The following is a 13,343-nucleotide window of genomic DNA, read 5'->3' as shown; positions in this document are numbered from 1 at the left end:
GAGAAAAGTGGATCGTGTGAGATAAAGTACAACCCCCCCCGGGAACCGGGAGTGATCCGGGAGAGAGCCTGGTGAGGAGATATAAAGATTTTGACAGCTGTCAAAGTAGCTGTCAAAGTTGGAGAACAAAAAAAGAACTTTGTTACGATGACTTTGCCGGTTAGATTCGTTACAATTTGGATTTACAAATTGGATATAAATTGTTGAAAACAAGGGATAACAACTTAGTCTGACTTTTGGGTGTGATCTGGAAGGAAACAAAGTTACCATAATCCCTCTAGAGGGGGCTTTGGGACACTACAAGAATCGCTGTAAGTGGAAAAATACTCATGGATTTGAACAGGACTTTTTATCTCCTGGGAAAGCTGCAAAAATGAAACACTATTTTGTCTACAGAGGTCTCGACACTAAAGGAGACAATAGATATATCTATCGAAGAACGGAAGGGACTGGACATAAGTTTTAGTTCCTGAATAAATAAGCCTCTGTAGTGGAACTAGAAGTTTTTGGAACTAGAATGTTTTTGCAGCGGAACAGGAAAAGAAACCTGAGGAAAGTGAGGAAAAAGAACAACAAGAATTGGATAAAGCTGGAACTGGGAGTATTTGGGACATTCAGATTTAAAAAGGTCTAAGAAACAAAATTTGAGTTTTACTCTTAAATATAGAGATCTGGATGTAAGAAAAAATGGACCTTCTTGAGATAGAGCTTTTCCAAGACTGGGTGTTTGAAACTAAAGTACTAAAAAGATGGCAAAGACTACTAAAAAGACGGCAAAGTGGAGCTGAGCAAGATTTGGACATGGATGTGGGGTCTCCAGGTTGACAACAGATAGATTGATGGATATTGGGTGTGATGGCCTGGGATTCCAATTCAGAGGCTGAACCAGAGGAATCCCAGCCTGCACAGGAGTCCCCGCCTCCAGGGCCGGCTGAACTGGGGCAAGGCCTAGATTCTGAGGAGCCTGCACCTGTGTCAGATCCTCAGGAGCAGGCACCAGGTGAAACCATTCTGGCCCCAGAGGTGCTTGAGGACTCAGTGTCTACAGGTGAGCCTCCTCTGGGGCCCGGTGACCCTTCGGCCTCTCCTGAACTGCAGAGGCTTAGGGCAGAGAGGCAAAGGGAACTGGTTGCTCCCAGGAGGAGTGCTCGCCTTAAGGCCAGAGGAGGCGGGGCTCCAGGGGGCCGGGACCGCCCCTGGCCTTAGAGGAAGATCAGTCAGCCCGGTCCCAGGTTGCGGGAGCAACGTCGTTGTTGGCTTCAGATCTTCCAGTGTTCCTGTTCCCTGCCCGGCCTCCTGCTCCTGACCTTCCAGTGTTCCTGTTCCCTGCCCGGCCTCCTGCTCCTGACCTTCCAGCGTTCCTGTTCCCTGCCCGGCCTCCTGCTTCTGACCTTCCAGCGTTCCTCTTCCCGCCCGGCTCCCAGTTTCGGACCTCGCCTCTCATCTTGTGAACTCTGACTACGATCACGGTACCTTCCCCCCGGGACCAGCACAGTTTGCTCCCGCCCCCTCCCGCACTCCCCCTTTGTTGGGGTGCATTCGGGAAGAGCCAGAAGCCATGGCCGACCAAGCGGCTACGCTGCTGGCAATAGCCCAGGAGAACCAGGCCTTGACTCACACCGTGCAGCAGCTCAGCAACGTGGTTACGGCACTTCAGCAGCGCTTGGACGCCCTACCGGCTCCTGGGGCCGACGCTCCGGCTCCTGGCAAGTACCCAGTGGCTTTGCCTGAGAAATTTGATGGGGCCCCGGCCAGTTTTCCCATGTTCCTCGCCCAGGCCAAGTTGTACATTCAGGGGCGAGCCCGGAACTTCCCTGACGACCGCACCAAGGTGCACTTTTTAATCAGTTTGTTAAAGGACCAGGCGGCCAAGTGGGCTTTGCCACTGCTCCGGCAAGACTCTCCTTTGCTAACGGACTATGTGGGGTTTTGTAACCACTTAGAGACTGTGTTTGGTAACCCTCTGAAGGAGAGCCAAGCCAATCGGGCGATTCGTCGGTTGAAGCAGGACAAGTCCACAGCCGGCGCCTACGCCACAGAGTTTCGGCTGTTGGCACAAGACTTGTCTTGGAATGACTCTGCACTACAGGACCATATCTTGAGGGACTGTCGGACGAGATACTGGACCAGTTGGCCATGATGGATCGTCCCACCACGCTGGATGCCCTCATTCAGCGGAACCTGCAGATAGACGATCGGTTGGAGGACCGTCGCCAGGCCCGGGATCGCCGGCACTCCCGGCTCCTAGCGCCAGTCCTTCCCAGCAGGTCCACGCCCACAGCTGAGTTGCCAGTCGAGCCAACGCAGCTTGGGGCTGCGCGACCTCGCCTCTCCCCCTCGGAGAAGTCGCGGCGTTGGGAGGGGAACCTGTGTCTTTACTGTGGTGGGAGTGGACATTATGCCCGTTCCTGTCCCGAGAAGATACCAGTCGCAGGGAGACCGCCAACCTCGGTAGCCGAAGGCCCTAGCAACATGGGGTCCCAAACCATGCAAGAAGGGCCCTCACCAGTGGAATTGCGACATCTCATGGTACCGGTGCGTCTCTACCCTCCAGGTGGGCCCTGGATTCTTACCCACGCTTTGGTAGATTCGGGGGCAACCCGCTCCTATATGGACGCTGCCTTTGCTGCTCATCATCAGGTGCCACTTCAGAACAAGCCAGAACCGGTACAGGTGGAGGCAATTGACAGACGGCTCCTGCGTTCGGGTGCCGTCACTCGGGAGACCCAGCGTTTGGTCCTGTGTCTCCAGCAGCACCAGGAGGTGCGAACCTTGGACATTGCCTCCATGCCCCGGTTCCTCCTGGTGCTCGGGATGGACTGGCTGGAGGCTCACAACGTTCAGATTGACTGGGTCAAATGGACTGTGCACTTCCCAGACCCATGTTCCCATGCTCAGTCTGAGATGCTAGCGGCCGCACCCACGGAGGAGGCAGCACCCACGCTCCCAGCCGTGTACCGGGACTACCAAGACGTGTTCGAGGAGCGGGGGCAGACCAGCTGCCGCCACATCGGTCTTTTGACTGCGGCATAGACCTCCAGCCCAGAGCGCCCCTACCGGTGAGTTGCTTATACTCTCTAACAGAGCCAGAGCGCGAGGCTTTGCAGGACTTCTTGCGCAAGAACCTGGAGCGGGGTTTCATTAGGCCTTCTACCTTGCCCACCGCTGCACCAGTGCTCTTTGTTAGGAAGAAATGTGGGGAGCTCCGCCTTTGCCATGATTACCGGGCCCTGAACAAAATTACCATCCCAGACCGGTACCCCTTGCCCCTTATTTCGGAGTTGCTGGAGCGGGTGCAAGGGGCACAGGTGTTCACCAAGCTAGACCTCCGGGGGGCCTACAATTTGATTCGGATCCGAGCCGGGGATGAGTGGAAGACAGCATTCGGGACCCGGTACGGGCAGTTCGAATACCTGGTTATGCCCTTCGGTTTGTGCAACGCGCCTGCTGTGTTCCAACGGTACATCAACCACGTGTTCCAGGACTTGCTAGACAAGTACGTGGTGGTGTACTTGGATGACATTCTGGTTTACTCCCGTGACCCGGCTCGCCACGAGGGTCATGTCCGGACCGTGCTGCAGCGCTTGCGCGAGCACCGTTTGTATGCAAAGCTCAGCAAGTGCGAGTTCCATCAGCGGTCTGTGGACTTCCTTGGTCACCGGCTCTCTCCAGATGGGGTGCAGATGGATCTTGGGAAGGTGGCAGCAGTTCGAGAATGGGCGGCACCTCGGAACCGCAAGGACCTACAGCGTTTCCTGGGGTTCGCCAACTATTACCGGACCTTCATTGCAGATTATGCTCATCGCACCACCCCGTTGACCCGGCTACTGCGCCCCAAGACGCCGTTTTCCTGGGACAAGGAGGCAGAGGAGGCGTTTCAGGGGTTGAAGGCCTGTTTCCAGAGAGCGCCGATCTTGCAACATCCTGACCCCTCTCGACCCTTTGTGGTGGAGACCGACGCCTCCAGTACAGCTCTCGGTGCCGTCTTGTCTCAGCAGTATGGACCTGAAGCGCCACTCTTACCCTGTGCCTTCTATTCCCGCCAGCTCCTTCCAGCAGAGCGTAACTATACCGTGTGGGAGCGGGAACTACTGGCCATCAAGGTGGCCTTCGAGGTCTGGCGCCACCATCTTGAGGGGGCACGACACCCAGTGGAGGTGAGAACCGACCATCGGAACCTGGAGTACCTCCAGACCACCCGCAAGCTGAACCAAAGGCAGATCCAGTGGGCGTTGTTCTTTTCCCAGTTCCAGTTCCGGATCCGCTACATCCCTAGCTCCCCAAACCAGAAGGCGGATGCCCTGTCCCGGAAACCTGAAGACAACGCAGACACGGTACAGCAGGCCGTACCCACCACGATCCTACCACCAGCTGCATTCCTGGCCACCCAGGAGGCTGAGCCACTGCAGGCTCGGGTGCGGGAACAGCAGCGGGTCAACGCTTGGGCCCAGGAATGACTCCGGGAGCTGGCTGAAGGGTCCAGCCCTCAGTATCCGGGGCTGGTCTTGCATCAGGGCCTTCTGCTGCACCATGGTCGCCTGTACATCCCGCCAGGGCCACTGCGGGCTGAGGTTCTCCGGATGACCCATGATGCCCCAGCAGCGGGGCACTTTGGGCGGTATCGGACCACCCATCTGGTAAGCCGTGAGTTTTGGTGGCCCCGCCTGAAGGCTGACGTGGCTCGCTACATTGCTGGTTGTGATGTCTGCCGGCGGGCCAAGGGCTCTACCGGGCGACCCCCCGGCCTACTTCAGCCATTGCCAGTTCCACCACGTCCTTGGCACACGGTTTCGCTGGACTTTGTAGTGGACTTACGCCAGTCTCGTGGCTGTACCTGCCTTCTAGTTTTCTCCGACCATTTTACTAAGATGGTGCACTGTGCCCCCTGCCCATCTGTACCCACAGCCAAGGAAACCGCTCAGCTGTACCTTCAGCATGTCTTCCGCCTGCATGGCCTACCTGAGCGTGTGGTATCCGACCGGGGCGTTCAGTTCACATCCCGGTTCTGGCGAGCATTGCACCAGACCCTCGGGACAGAGGTCTGTCTCTCGTCAGCCTACCACCCATAGACCGATGGCCAGACGGAACGGGCGAATGCGGTGCTGGAGCAGTACCTCCGGTGTTACTGCAACTACCAGCAGGATGACTGGGTCGACCACCTAGCATTGGCGGAGTTCGCCTACAACAACGCGGTGAATGCGTCCACCCAGCAGACCCTGTTCCAGGCCAGTTACGGTTATCATCCACGGCTGTTTCCAGATGTGCTGCCGACATCCGCGGTCCCTGCGGTGACGGAGTGGCTTCAGGAGCTCCAGTCCCAGCAGCAGCTTTTGATGGAGCAACTGCACCAGGCCAAGGAGGCGTACAAGGCCCAGGCCGACCGCCACCACCAGGTGGGGCCGGAACTTCACGTCGATGACCTGGTATGGCTTTCCACTCGCCACCTCCACCCCTCTCGACCTTCGCGGAAGTTGGACGCCCGTTTCACCGGCCCGTTTCCTATCGTGGACCAAGTCTCACCTGTGGCATTCCGTCTCCGGTTGCCCGCAACCCTGAAGGTTCACCCGGTCTTCCACAGGTCCCTTCTGAGTCCGGTGGCCCCACCCGATGAGTTCCACCCGAACCGTCCCCGACCGCAGCCAGTTTTGGTTCAGGGAGAGCCTGAGTACGAGGTGGAACGCATTCTGGACTCCCGATACCGCAGGGGAAAGCTGCAGTATCTCATTGACTGGAAGGGGTATGGACCGGAGGACCGTTCCTGGGAACCAGCAGCCAACGTCCACGCGCCTGCCTGCCTCCGAGAGTTCCATGCGGCGTACCCCGGCAAGCCGGGTCCGGACCCTCGATTGAGGGGGGGGGCTGGGAGGGGGGATGGTGTGATGGCCTGGGATCCGATTCAGAGGCTGAACCAGAGGAATCCCAGCCTGCACAGGAGTCCCCGCCTCCAGGGCCGGCTGAACTGGGGCAAGGCCTAGATTCTGAGGAGCCTGCACCTGTGTCAGATCCTCAGGAGCAGGCACCAGGTGAAACCATTCTGGCCCCAGAGGTGCTTGAGGACTCAGTGTCTACAGGTGAGCCTCCTCCGGGGCCCAGTAACCCTTCAGCCTCTCCTGAACTGCAGAGGCTTAGGGCAGAGAGGCGAAGGGAACTGGTTGCTCCCAGGTGGAGTGCTCGCCTTAAGGTCAGAGGAGGCAGGGCTCCAGGGGGCCGGGACCGCCCCTGGCCTTAGAAGAAGATAAAGGTCAGTCAGCCCGGTCCCAGGTTGCGGGAGCAACGTCGTTGTTGGCTTCAGATCTTCCAGTGTTCCTGTTCCCTGCCCGGCCTCCTGCTCCTGACCTTCCAGTGTTCCTGTTCCCTGCCCGGCCTCCTGCTCCTGACCTTCCAGCATTCCTGTTCCCACCTGGCTCCCAGTTTCGGACCTCGCCTCTCATCTTGTGAACTCTGACTACGATCACGGTACCTTCCCCCCGGGACCAGCACATTGGGGATCGAAACCGGGAAAGGGGGGAGGGAAATTCAGAATCCAAAGGGTGTAAAATTATATTTTGTTTTTTACTTTGTTATTTCATTCTGTTCTGTGTAATAAAGAGGGGAATTCGTGGAAGGGAACAGGGGTCGATCTTAGGGGAAAAAATATTTTTAAGTGGAAGGACGATGGAATATATAGGGAAAGTGGTTATATAAGATGAATTAAATTGAACATTGGGTCAATGATAATAACGATAATAAGCTTAAAATTTGGGGTAAGAACTTGTGGAATTAATTTGATGGAAATGGAATACAAGAGGGAGTGGGGTGGGGAAGTCCTGGGAAGATGTTAATGAAAGTAAGGCCTAAATGCAAATGTTTTTTTTTCTTTTTTTCTTTTTTTTTCTTTTTTCCCCTTTTATATTTTGTATTTTTCTGGAAATTTCAATAAATATTATTTTTAAAAAAACAAAAACAGATGGAATAAATAAAGACACAGGAGTAATACCCCTCCCCACCTTCTCACTATATAGAAGGGTCTGGAAACTTCTGTTTCAGTGTATCTGAAGAAGTGTGCATGCACACGAAAGCTCATACCAAGAACTAACTTAGTTGGTCTTTAAGGTGCTACTGGAAGGAATTTTTTGTTTTGACTATGGCAGACCAACACGGCTACCTATCTGTAACTACAGCTCCCATCATCCTTGACCATTAGCCATGCTTGCTAGTGTTGATGAGAACTGTAGTTCAGTAACATCCAGAGGGTCAAAGGTTCCCTATACCTGGTGGAGACATTGAGCTAGATGGACTAATGCTCTGACTCAATAAAGGCAGCTGCCTATGCTCCTGTTTAATCACTTGAATACTGAGAGTAGACATCCTGTTGCAGGTGGAGATTTCTTTTACACAATACAAAGATGTGGCAACAGTTATATAATCTTAATCTTAGTTGTATAATCGTCTGTAAATGTGTTAATCCTAAATATAGATCTCATAATCTTCTGCAAATGTGTTTATCCTAAGAAACACATAAGGTCAGTTATTACTAGAAAAAGAAATATTCAGATACTGCAGCCCAGACATCTTGATGACAAACTTCATTAGGCATGACAGCAGCTGAAACGAAACACTTAATTTGGGTAGGAAGTTTTATATCATCCACCACCTAGGCCAGCAATGGCCAAACGTGGCCCTCCAGCTGTTTTGGGGCTACAACTCCCATCATCCCTAGCTAACAGGACCAGTGGTCAGGGATGATGGGAATTGTAGTCCTAAAACAGCTGGAGGGCCAAGTTTGGTCATGCCTGACCTAGGCAAAGCATAGAATCCAGACCATTCTAGGGTGTGACTTTGTAAACATATTTTATCTGGTAGATGTGGAAGGTTAAGTATTCCAGCTAAGTGTTTTTCAGGACACTATGTTGTCCTGATGAAGGAGTCATTCCAAGGCCCTATTATAGTTGAAGGGAAACTTTCAAGGGAATTCTTCGGTCTCAACTTGGGGAGAAATTCCATTTCTTTCAGCCGCTTGCAATAAGTTCCTCAGAAAGACATAGTACAGAGTTCAGTGAAGCAGGCACATAGTCCTTGAAAACTAGGAGCTTGATAGAACTATATCGATTCCCCAATATGCACCAGAGCAGGGCCTATGTCTAATTCAGGGGTAGCAAATGTGGTGCCCTCCAGACTACAACACCCATCAGCCCCAGCCAACACAACACATGGTCAGGTTTGATTGGAGTTTTTGTTCAACAACATCTGGAGGGCACCACACTGGCTACTCCTTGTCTGATTCATATAGCACTGGAAATCCACTGTGACATGGTAGCCATTCCAGATTACACATTGTTTTTATGTAAGCAAGGAATAGGGGGGGGGGGGAGTGCATGCAGTACAACTGCAACATAGTGATGCAGCTGGGCACCAGCCGAAACTGATAGAAGGCACTCTGCACCACTGGCAGGATTTGAATAAACTTCACAATTTCACTTGAGTAACAGATTTTTCAGAGAAATGATAAGGGATTTTATGTTTGTGTAGGAAAAGCAGGATACGATAAATAAAACCAAATAACTCAGCACAGGGGGAGTTGAGGTAGGTCCAGAAGAGGGGAGGGAGAATAATTGTAAATAACTTGATGAATGAGATTTGTATCATTGTTATAAAATTCAAAAAAAAATCTAAATAAATAAATAAATAAATAAAACTCATCCAAACTTCCAAGCATCTGGGTAGGCTTGTCTAAATAATAATGTATTCTTATGGTAACTTGTCCCTCATGGGTGTGGGTCTGTGGCCTCCTTACCAGAGGACTGGAAAGTACTCCATGTAACACCAGATTTTAAATACCAGATCCATAGTTAAAAGACAATCTTTGCTAGTGCAAAACATGGTGTTGGACATCAAATTAAGATGGCTCTAAAGGTAGATTGTACAAATTCATGGAGAATAAGGCCATCAATCATTACGAGTTATGAAAAGCATATGCTGTCTCAAGGATCAGAGGTAGCTTGCACCTGAACACCAGGTCCTGAGGAACAATGGTCGGAGGATTCCATTGTCCTCGTGTTTCAGCTTTTGCACTTCAAATAAGCATCTGGTTGGCCACTAAAGGAAAAAGCACACTGAACTAGATAAAAGCCAAGAAGTCTTTAAAAAACCCGATCATGAGATCCAGCAAAGTAACAATGGTGGGTTTTTTAAATTACGCGTTTTGTGTTGTCATTTTGTTTTTTTATGTTGTGAACCACCCTGTGATCTTCAGGTGAAGAGCACAATACAAATTTAATTAAACAACAACAACAAGTATGATCTCAAAAACATAACCACCAAAAATCCAGGTAAGCAAAATGTTTCAACCTCAGGGGCGACCAGTTCTATTCCCCATCTGAGGTAAAGTGGGAAGATGCTCTTCCCTGCTGCAGCTGCACTTGCTTGTGACACATATCTGCTTCCAATGAGATCTTACTGGAAGCCACCATTGTGCAACCCTGGCAGTAGCAGCCAAGGCACTCGCAGGGGCATTGCTCCAAAGGATTCTGCCACCTGAGGTGACTGCTTCAATCTGGCAGCCCTGCTCAGCCTGGTGCTTAAAAACTGACAGTGGTATGCCAGGCATGTTTCCTCATAGAGAGCATTTGTCAAATGTGGAGGCAGAAAGACACCACTGAAAAAGCCTGTTCTTGTGTTGCTCTGCTCTGCTTATCCCTTGGATGAGGCATATGGAGAAAGTTTTCTGATGAACTTCAGGTTCATGTAAGGAAAAGCAGATCATGAAATTCTGGTGTCCTAAACCACACAATATTTACCAGTCAAACCTGAAAGTTGTATATAATATGAATAAGCCATTAAATACATAATTTTTACTTAGCTTTTCTTTTCACCCAAGCATTTCCTTGTTATGGTAATTATTAAAGGTAAAGGTACCCCTGCCCGTACGGGCCAGTCTTGACAGACTCTGGGGTTGTGCGCCCATCTCACTTAAGAGGCCAGGGGCCAGCGCTGTCCGGAGACACTTCCGGGTCACGTGGCCAGCGTGACATTGCTGCTCTAGCGAGCCAGAGCCGCACACGGAAACGCCGTTTACCTTCCCGCTGGTAAGCGGTCCCTATTTATCTACTTGCACCCGGAGGTGCTTTCGAACTGCTAGGTTGGCAGGCGCTGGGACCGAGCAGCGGGAGCGCACCCCGCCGCAGGGATTCGAACCGCCGACCTTTCGATCGGCAATTCCTAGGCGCTGAGGCTTTAACCCACAGCGCCACCTGCGTCCCATATGGTAATTATTACATAGGTACTAATTGCACATGGGAAACAAGCCTTAAGGCTCAGATAGTTAAGAGTTCTCTATTCACAGCAAATATATAATCATTCTGAATTATATAATCATTTTTTAAAACAAGGAAATCAGGAAAAAACAGTAGCAATAGTAAATGAAGTGCTGCTTATTTTGTTGAGAATAATATCAGAGAATAAGCTTGTAACCGTCTTCTTATTGGCACAAGCTGGGGATCTGGGCGCCATAAACCTTACAAAATGCACAATTCACTTGTGATGCTCATTGTCTAAAAATATAAATTGATGCCCAAGAATCTCCATGCTAAACAGAATCTCCGTGAAATTAGATTGGATTTACATTCACTGAAAATGATGCATACTTTGATACACAAATAAAGCTCTAATAGAAATTATTATTTAATAAATAATCTTCTCCACATACATCATTATGTGATTGTCACCAACAGGGTAGATTTTCATACAAAATAGTGGAGGATCAGATATTTGAGTTCTCAAAATTAGGATGTTTTTAAAGAAGTTTGATTTTTGTTAGTACTGAAATAAGCATCATTTACATCTTGATTATTAATATTTTTCAGAAATGCAGAACTATTAGTTATCATAGAATATATTTCTCTGTGTTTGCTGATTGAGTGGCTTATCATAGATATGCAACAGATGTTCTTTTGACAAATTATGGATTTATTTATTTTTTTAAAAAACCTTTGTCATCACTTCTGTTGCTTTATCGTTTCGGATCATGAACATCACCATACAGGTAAAAGTCTAAGTGTGGATTTTCACTTTACCTCTTTTACTCAAGTACAAAATACTCATGCACAACCCATCAAGTGTGAAGGACACAGCAGCCATGAACAGATCAGGTTTCTACGTCCAATTTTTAAAGAGAGACAGACAACTAATTCAACACACGCACATTCTTCACACTTGGTGGGGCATGTTTATAACTTTTGCACTTAGGCACAAAACAGAGTAAGAATGGAAAGTTGGACTCACTGTGAAGTGTTCTTCTGATCAGTAGGAAATGCAGCAAACAGAAAAAAGTTAACTCCACCAGGTAGAAGGCAGGACCAACAAGAAAATACATTTTTGCCATTCCTAGAGAGAAAGAAACATGAAGTTACAGAATTTGACTTCATTACAGAAATAACTTACAAACAAAATACCATTAGCAGATTAACATTTATCAATTACAGATAAATACACTGGGACAAGATATATGAGCCCTATGGTGTCCTGTCAAAAGAGACATGTGAAGAAGAGATGCACAAACTACCCTCTAGAATTTGGGTGCTCTAATATAGTGTGGATGGACCTGTATCTTCTATTACCTGATGACCAGAAAAACATTTCCACAGCTTCCTTTGGCCAAGACTTATAAACCTGGGAGATAGTGCCACTTTAATACCTGAGGCCTCAGCTTGACTAGGCCATCTTTTTAGTAGTAATTACAACTTTTTAAACTAGTGCCAGGCCTATTCCCTACAGCAAGGGTGGGGAACCTCCAGCCCACGGTTCTACTTAGGGTTGCCGGGGGTCCCAGTTTGGCCCACAAGGCCAGTTTCCTCACATCCAACCCGCCTGCCCCACACCTGATGTCATGCAACATTAAATGTGGCATGTGGAGCAGATACATACAACTTTTAGAAGACATCTGAAGGCAGCCCTTTATTGGGTAATTTTTAATGTCTGACATTTTATTATGTTTTTATATGTACTGGAAGCTGCCCAGAGTGGCTGAGGAAACCCAGCCAGATGGGCTGGGTATAAATAATAAAAAATTATTATAATTATTATTATTATTGTTATGTACTGAAGTTCTCACCCTGGGCCAGCAGGGGGATACTGTAGATAGTTTTCACTCAGGTCCACGTCAGTTATTTTAGGCGGGAAACCTTGGGTTGTTGTTGCTACAATGTTGACAGCCGGCTGCCTATAAAAGCAGGCCGGCTGAGCTGTTTGCTGTTCAGTTCGGTCCAGCTTACAAATAAAGAGCTGCTCTGGAGAAATCGCTGTGTCGTCTGCTATGTTCGCCCACAACTTAACACTGGCGACGAGGATGGGGTTGATGGACATCAGAGCACAGCCAGATGCAGCCACCTCTGAGCAGAGCTGAATCACTGAGCTGAATCACTGAGAGAAGTTACAGATAGGTAGCCGTGTTGGTCTGCCATAGTCAAAACAAAAAAATTTCCTTCCAGTAGCACCTTAAAGACCAACTAAGTCAGTTCTTGGTATGAGCTTTCGTGTGCATGCAGGTATCTGGTAGAAGTGTGCATGCACAAGAAAGCTCATACCAAGAACTGACTTAGTTGGTCTTTAAGGTGCTACTGGAAGGAAATTTTTTTGTTTTCACTGAGAGAAATCACTGAACAGAACCAATTCAGAGCTGACTGTTCTGGTTGGAGCACGGTGTTCCATCCATCGCCCTTCTCGCCGGCATCGGAATCATGGCTTCACTTGTGCCTCTACCGCCATTTGCGCCAGCCTCTGAATCATGGGACTCTTACCTCGCTCGGATTGACTGCTACCTCCAAGCCAACGAGCTGACGCAAGTATCACAGGAGCGTAAGCAGGGCCTATTCCTCAGCCTCTGTGGGCCTGAGGTGTTTGAGATGGCACGAGCATTGGTTGCACCTGAAGCAGTTCAGGCAACACCGTGGGACACGATCCAAGAGAAGCTCCGCAACCACTACGCACCAAAGCCGTCCAAGATTGCTGCCCGCCATGCATTCTATCACCGGAACCAGGCAGAGGGGGAGTCAATCAACAACTACACCACCGCCCTGCGACAGGCTGCAATGCACTGCGAGTTCCGAGACTTAGACGATGCCCTGATGGATCGAATCGTCTGTGCGGACCGGGACATCCATCTGCAACGGCGTCTCCTCACGCTACAGAAAGCCATTGAGGAGGCTGTGGCCTCAGAAGCTGCTGAACGCTCCGCCCAGGAGATCCGCAAGTCTAGCAGCCCGCGTCTTGCTAGGAAGCCAGTTCCAGTGCATCATGAAGAGGCCAGCAGTGATGAGGCATCCTCCAGTGAAGACGATGACGTGCACCAGACAAAGCGGGAGCGCAGG

The 13,343-nt window shown here is 49.9% G+C and overlaps 1 long non-coding RNA gene across 1 annotated transcript; it reads right to left on the bottom strand.

The window, feature by feature from the left end:
- Window positions 1-8,854: 8,854 nt before the first annotated feature.
- Window positions 8,855-11,774, bottom strand: LOC310852944. Its single transcript, XR_014568467.1, has 3 exons — window positions 11,595-11,774; window positions 11,260-11,361; window positions 8,855-9,756 (listed from the first exon to the last, which is right to left on the bottom strand). It is a non-coding gene; the product is annotated as an uncharacterized lncRNA (long non-coding RNA).
- Between the last annotated feature and the right edge of the window lie 1,569 nt (window positions 11,775-13,343).

The sequence above is a fragment of the Podarcis gaigeae genome (assembly GCF_964106915.1).
Source record: "Podarcis gaigeae genome assembly, chromosome: 9".
NCBI classification, from domain to species: Eukaryota; Metazoa; Chordata; class Lepidosauria; order Squamata; family Lacertidae; genus Podarcis; species Podarcis gaigeae.
Note: the sequence above shows the minus strand (reverse complement) of the source record. Positions and strands in the feature narration are given on the sequence as shown.